Source organism: Bidens hawaiensis, unplaced genomic scaffold, assembly GCF_021521415.1.
Source record: "Bidens hawaiensis isolate Kalapana, Puna unplaced genomic scaffold, B.hawaiensis_p1.1 tig00000636_1, whole genome shotgun sequence".
In the NCBI taxonomy this organism is placed as follows: domain Eukaryota; kingdom Viridiplantae; phylum Streptophyta; class Magnoliopsida; order Asterales; family Asteraceae; genus Bidens; species Bidens hawaiensis.
The window spans coordinates 4,995,298-5,002,989 of record NW_027491038.1 but is presented as its reverse complement, the minus strand read 5'-3'; positions in this window follow the sequence as shown (position 1 = coordinate 5,002,989).

The window sequence follows — 7,692 nt, the reverse complement described above, 5'->3', positions numbered from 1 at the left end:
TCTTTGTATTTATCGTTAATGTTTATTTGATGATTAATGTAATATTTAATGTTTATATTTAACTAGTTCGTTAAGGTTAAGTCTAGTTCGCTAGGAATGTTAGCGAACTAAGACTAGTTCGTTAAGTTAAGTCTAGTTCGCTAGGAATGTTAGCGAACTAAGACATTATTATGTATTCCCTCCTGATTCGTTAGGGGATGTTAACGAATCAGGGGGTGGTTCGTTAAGTTAAATTATGTAACGAAGGGGAAGCTGGTTCGCTAGGGTATGTTAGCGAACCAGGTCGCCTTCTATATATAGTGAACAACTGTTCACTTGTAAGAGTTTTTTAGAAGAGAGAGATATAACATTATTCAGAAAAGTTTTAAAGTATTTACTCTCTCTCTCTCTCTCAAGCTTCACATTAACGTTATTACACATACATAACATTAAATCAAGGTTAATTATGAGCTAGATCTATAAACGTATTGATAGTATAGATTCGGATCTAAGATCCGTTGATTGTTATTGATACGAGTCTCAACAAGTGGTATCAGAGCTGTTGGTGCTCGTTTTACACTTGATTTGGTGTTCTATTTATTTCATTTTTGTTAGTTTTCGATTTTATTTGATCTTGAATCAATTTGTGTTTATTTTGGTTGAAATATGGACGAATTGGATTGAATTCGTGTTGATTAAGGTATTGTAGAGTTTTGGTTAAGAGGAATTGATGTTTGATTTGGATTTGTGTGGTTTGGTTTTGATTTCGGTTTAAGTCCGAAACAGGGGTGTGGTTTTTGGTTAATTTGGATTGGTTATCGAGGATAATTGATTACGAGGTTTTGTGTATTGGATTCGGAATTGGTTTAGGAGAATTTTGATTGGTTATTTGTGAGATTTGGTTGAGTAACGAGGTTATATTACGAATTTGGTATTTCTGGGTTAATCTTCATAATTTCTGGAAATGAGTTTGAAGATTTGAAGATTTGAAGATGAATGTGATTCATTATCTTCTTCATGGTGATTCGCTATATGTTTCACTGTGATTCGTTATCAACAGTGCTAATTCGTTATCTTATTCGTTAGCCAATTCGTGTGAGTTATTGATTCGTGTTATCTAGTTCGTTAACTAGATTAACCGATTCGTGTGACACGTGTTCTTCTTGGGATTTGTGTCATAACAACCTTTGCCACGTGGCATAAGGTGTCAGAGTTTGTTACAAACGGTTGTAACAACCTGATTCGTTATAGTATAATTCGCTATAGTGTTGATTCGCTATCAACTGTAGCTGATTCGTTATCTTAATTCGCTAAGCACTTCTTAGTGATTCGCTAAGTTTATTTTGGCGATTCGTTATTAATTATCATTTGATTCGCTAAACTAATCCTGTGCAATTCGTTTTGGTCAATTCGTTAAGTTGACTTGGTCAATTCGTTTGGTCAATTCGTTTGGTCAATTCGCTAAGTTGACTTGTGATTCGTTAAACCTTCATCTCATTCGTTATCTGTTTCGCCAGTTGAGTGATTCGTTAACCTTATTTGTAATTCGTTAAGTTGACTCGTTCAGTTGACTTTTGATTCGTTAAGATAATTCGTTATTGATTCGCTACACTATTCACAGTTCGTTATATTTGTTTATTGATTCGCTACACTTGATTCGCTATAACTGTTCACATTCTTTAAATTTTTGAATCGTTTAAAAAAATGGCTGGTATGTATGCATTGGCGTCTCAAAACATGTTGATGCAACAAATGTTACAACTTGATACCGAGATAGGTTCACATTCCAAATGTCCGAGATTGATGAAGTTCAGTGACTTTGCCAAGTGGGTACCTCGGTTTCGTGCACATTTGGGATCTGTTCATCCTGACTGCTCATATTGTCTTGATGAAGTTTATGTTGCACCAATGATTGGTGATGATACTATTGGGTATACTCCTAAAGCCGTTTCTCAATACTCACAAGAAGATAAGAAAGCTTTAGAAATCGAGATAAAAGCATATTCTACTTTGACTATGGCATTACCAGAAAATATCTTTCATCAAGTTGATAGTATCAAGAGATGTGCATCTTTATTTCAACATCTGCGTATGAGAAGCATGGGAAACACAGCGGAGAGTAAGAAAGTGATGCTCAAGTTTCAGTTTCGAAACTTTAATTTATTAAAAGGAGAAACATTTGAAGAGATGACTACAAGATTTAGTCATTTAATTGCTGAAATGGACAAGATGAAAATGGAAATTTCTGAAAGAGATAAAATTGACACTATTAAAAGTGTGCTTCCAAGTTCATACTCAACATTTCTAATGGTTTTGAAAGAGAATGATTATTTTCTGAATGAAGACTTGACGACACTTGAATTCCTACAAAAGATCGAAGCTAGAGAATATGATCTTAAGTGTCAAAAATCCTCCAAAGAAAATCAAGATCCTGCTTTCTATGGTGGAAGTATGCCTCTTAGTTCAACAATATCTCCAATCACTGCTTTTCTTACTCATGCGGCAAGTGAAAAAGAATCAACAGTGTTTAATAATCCAAAAGTTTGTTTCTACTCTGCTGATAATTCGGGTGGTTCTGGAAGTTCGACAAGTACCAATCCATTTGCTACACCACCTAGTGTTAATATGAAGGAAGCTGAGCAAAACTTTGCTTTTCTGACGGCTTTTATGTCTTCATATGAAAACTTAGTGAGTAGTAAAATTGCCACAAGTGATTTAACAGATGAGGACTATGATCAGATAGATCCAGATGATCTAGAAATCATGGATTTGAAATGGAACATGGCGATGATCGTTCGTAAAGTTAAAAGATTCATGCAGAAAACTGGAAAAGATCTTCCAGCTTTAAACAAGAAGTTGGGTTTTGACAAATTAAAAGTAAAGTGTTATAATTGTCAAGAATTTGGGCATTTCGCGAAGGAATGTGATAAACCTAAGAAAGAATATACTGGTTCTCGTGGTCAACATCAAAATTCTTCTACACCACGAGGAAGTGATGATGAAAAGAAACCATTTTCTTCTACAACACAAGCAATGTTAGCAGATGGTAATGATTGGTCACAACGATTACTATGCAATGATGTTCAAGCAAATTTGGCTATGTTTGGGTTACATAAAGACTGTCTAGATGCTGCTGGTAGTGAGATGTCTTCCGATAATGATACTGGATCTGATTCTGACTACTCTTGCGACAAACCTTCTGAATCAATGTTTGCTTGCATGGCCAAGATCAATGAGGTTAGTAATTCTATTTCTACTACTTCATGTGTTAAAGTATCATGTGTTGACTGTGAATCTAACAAATCGAAGTTAGAAACATTGAAAAATCAAAATGATAATCGTATAAGAGAAATTGCTTCTCTTAAGGATACTTATCGACAATCTCTTGAATCTCAAAGGAGATCTCGAGAAAAGATTGAAGCATTGTTGACAAGTAATCACGATCTCAAAGCCGAGTTATTTGTGAAGATGACCATTAATGAACAAAAGTTTCAGGAAATTTTGAAACATCGTTCTAAGATAACTGAGCTTGAGAATGAGGTTCTTGAGTTGAAAAACAAATTGGGGAAATTTAGAAATTCATCGTTTCTGTTGAATGAAATTATTGAAGTATCTGGGAAACAAAAAGATTCCAAGAAAGGTATTGGTTTTGTTGAAATTCCACCACCTTTTCATAATGATTATAAAATTAATCCTTTTGCAAGAAAAGAAGAAGATTTGATTCAAAAGGAATCTGTGATTTCTGAAAAACCTAAAATTGTTAAACCTGAAATTGTCAGACCCCAAGTTGCTCCTCAGAAACCTCATGTGGAAAGTAAAAAGGTCTTTGTTGAAAACGTTGATAAAGTGATTATTGAAGATGTGTTTGAACCTGAGATAATACACAAGAATAAGAATATTCCTAGTTCTAATCATATTCTTTGCGAACCTCAAGAGTTTGAGGAAGCTGTGTATGGTTCATTCAAGTCTCAAACGAACAAGGAAGAAACTGTGAAACCTAAACCAGTGAGGACAAAGAAGTCAGTTAAACCAAAGATCTCTGACGAGGACTTAATGCGTTTCATTAATCCTCCGAGTTCTAAGTCTTCTTCGGCTAGAGTTTTTAAGTTAAAGGGAATGGATACGATGTTCACTGAAAATGATATTCCAATAAGTATTATCAAACCTGAACTTATTGAGAGTGTTTTTGTCAATGAAACTTCAAAAATTCAAGAACTTGAACGTGTGTATGCTCAAACAAAAACTTCAGTTCAATCTGATCCATTGACTAAGGCAAAACAATTTTTAAAACAAGCTAAGAAGATTAACTTTGTGAAATCAACTGGAACAGATACACTAAAAAGCTTTTCGAACTGTTCTAATTTAGATTTTTATTTAAAGAAGAAATCTGACTTATCTGATGAGTTTGCTAAGAGCATGACTAAAAATGTGAGTCATCATCGATCATCGGCATCATTTATTCCAATTACTTCTAAACATCATCGTGTAGACATGCGAACTTGTTTTTTATGCGGTCAACAAGGTCATGTTGTGAGGAATTGTAGTCACAGAACTATCAGAATCTTCATCCTTTTATCAAGGACAAATCTAAGCCAATTCCATTGGTCAAGGAGATTCTGAAACGACCTGTGTCGTATGCTGATGATACTCATATTTTGTTCTCTGATGTGAATCCTCGGAAGGTTCTACATGTCAATGAGACACACGGTCAAGTGAAACCAAAATTCATTCCAACTGAACCTATATGTCAAAACAAGAATTCAAACATTGTTCAGGCAGCTTACTTAAGACGAAAGTCTAGGAAGCCGGTAACTTATTCACAAGTGGCTGAACAACAATTGAAATCTGTTAAAGTTAATGATCAAAGAGAAAACCAAAAGGTGCCCAAGACTGAGGCCTGAGCTGCCTTTTTGAACTAATCACTTTTGTTTGTGTGTAGGGTTCATCCAAGACCATTTCTGGTGAAAACTGGATCATGGATAGCGGATGTTCTCGTCATATCACTGGAAATCTCAACCTATTAACCAACGTAAGAAATATTCAAGGAGGTTATGTAGCGTTTGCTGGGAATTCTGGGGGCATGATCACACAAGAAGGTGAGTTTCAAATGGTCACATTACGTTTGAGAAAGTGAATTATTGTGACAAGGTTGATCATAATTTATTGAGTGTATCGCAGATTTGTGATAAAAAATACACTACGATATTTAATGACAAAGAGTGTCTTATCTTGAAACCGGGTTATGTTATTCCCGAGGACATGGTTGTCATGCGATCACCACGATCAAATGATATTTATGTCTTAAATCTGAGTTCTAAGATATCAACATCGATCAAAACATGTTTTGTCTCGAAAGCAACCGAGAAAGACTCGATTCTATGGCATCGTAGAATGGGTCACATACATGTCAGAAAGATGAATTATTTAATGGCAAATGACTTAGTTGAGGGTGTCTCGTTAAAGAATTTTAAGTTATCTGATCACTGCGTTGCATGCAAAAAGGGCAAGCAGAAGAAGATGACACATCCCTCTAAGTTATTGAATTCCATTGATACTTCTCTTGAACGACTTCATATGGATTTGTTTGGTCCAGTGAATCGTGCGAGTATTTCTGGAGACTGGTATTGTCTTGTAGTGACAGATGATTATTCAAGATATTCATGGGTGTTATTTATGAGTTCAAAAGATCAAACACCGGTTTTGGTACAAAACCTTATTACTAAGATCGAATCATTGTACAAACAAAAGGTGAGGAGAATCCGAAGTGATAATGGTACTGAATTCAAAAACACTATATTGGATTTCTTTTGTATTCAAAAGGGAATTCACCGAGAATATAGTGCACCTTATGTACCTCAACAAAATGGTGTTGCTGAAAGGAAAAATAGAACTCTGATTGAAGCTGCACGTACAATGCTAGCTGATTCAAAGCTTCCTATTCAATTTTGGAATGAGGCAGTGAATACAACTTGTTATACGCTTAATCGAGTTCTAACAGTGAAACGACTCAAGAAGACAAGCTACGAGATCTTAAATAATAGAAAACCTAATTTAAAGTACCTGGAACCATTTGGGTGTCCGTGTACAATATTGAAGAAGGATTTGGGTAAATTTGAAGAAAAAGCTATCGAAGGGTAATTCTTGGGATATGCATCTCCAAAGAAAAGGGTTTTTAACTTCACATCTGGCTGTGTTGAAGAATGGTACCATGTGGACTGTCAAAAGTACACAACTCCTCTTCAAGGGAAAGGTCCAGACTGGATGTTTGACTACGATAGTTTATTTAATTCTTTTACGCCTTCGACTGAACACATCGATGAAGATCTGGTTCGAGCATACTTTGAAGATCATTTGGCAATTTCAAGATTTTCAAGTTCTAATGAAGTTGAAGCTCAACCAGATGCTCCAAATGAAGAATCTCACGTTGTTTATCCAGTTGCTATTGATACTGTTTCTACTTCTTCTGATGATGATCAAGCTGAAATTCAAGTTATTGATCTTGACAGTGATAATGTTTCATCTCCCGAGTTGGGTGAACATTACACTAACTTATTTGATAATGTTGTTGTTCCTGAAAATCCCACTCTTCGGATTCATGGATATCATCCACAGGAAAATATCATTGGAGAACTTGATGTGGCCGTTCGTACACGTCATCAAGTTGCTTCGTCAAATGACAATAACATATTATGTGCTTACACTAATTTACATTCTTCGGGAATCGTGAATGTTTCTAAATTCAATTGCTTTCTATCTCAAGTTCAGCCAACTACAGCTCGTAAGGCACTTGAAGATCCTTCTTGGGTAGAAGCTATGCAAGAGGAATTACAGCAATTCGCACGTTTGGGTGTTTGGGATTTAATAGACAAACCTGCTAGAGTCAAGAAAGCTATTCTGACTAAGTGGGTATTTAAGTGTAAGAAGGATGATCGAGGGGTGATTGTCAGAAACAAAGCACGTCCAGTGGTGCAAGGTTTTTATCAGCAAGAGGGTATTGATTACACAGAGGTAAATGCTCCAGTTGCAAGATTAGAGTCGATTCGAATCTTCCTGGCTTATGCAGCTTATAAGAATATCAAGGTCTATCAAATGGATGTTAAAAGTGCTTTTCTCAATGGTGAATTACACGAGGAAGTGTTTGTTCAACAACCACCTGGTTTTGAAGATCCTAATTATCCAGACCGTGTTTATCGATTAAACAAGGCCCTGTATGGTCTACATCAAGCCCCGAGAGCTTGGTATGGTACGCTCGCCGACCATCTGACAGATAATGGCTTCAAACGAGGAACTGTTGACTGCAGTTTATTTCATAAAACTGTTGGTGATGATCTTCTTCTAGTCCAGATTTAGGTTGACGATATTATTTTTGGGTCTACAAACGACACATTGTGTAAGGAGTTCGAGAAGTCCATGCAAACAAAGTTCGAGATGAGCTCGATGGGAGAGATGAATTTCTTTTTAGGGTTGCAGGTTCACCAGTCTGCTCATGGAATTTTTATTCACCAGACCAAATATGTGAACGACGTCTTGAGCCGATTCAAGATTTCTGCCGGAAAAATCCCTCCAACTCCTCTTCCAGTGGGTCACAATTTATCACCGGATGAATTGGAGGATACCGTTGATCCGACCCTTTATCGTGCCATGATTGGTTCTTTAATGTACTTAACGGCTTCTCGCCCTGATATTATGTTTGCTGTTTGTCTTTGTGCTAGG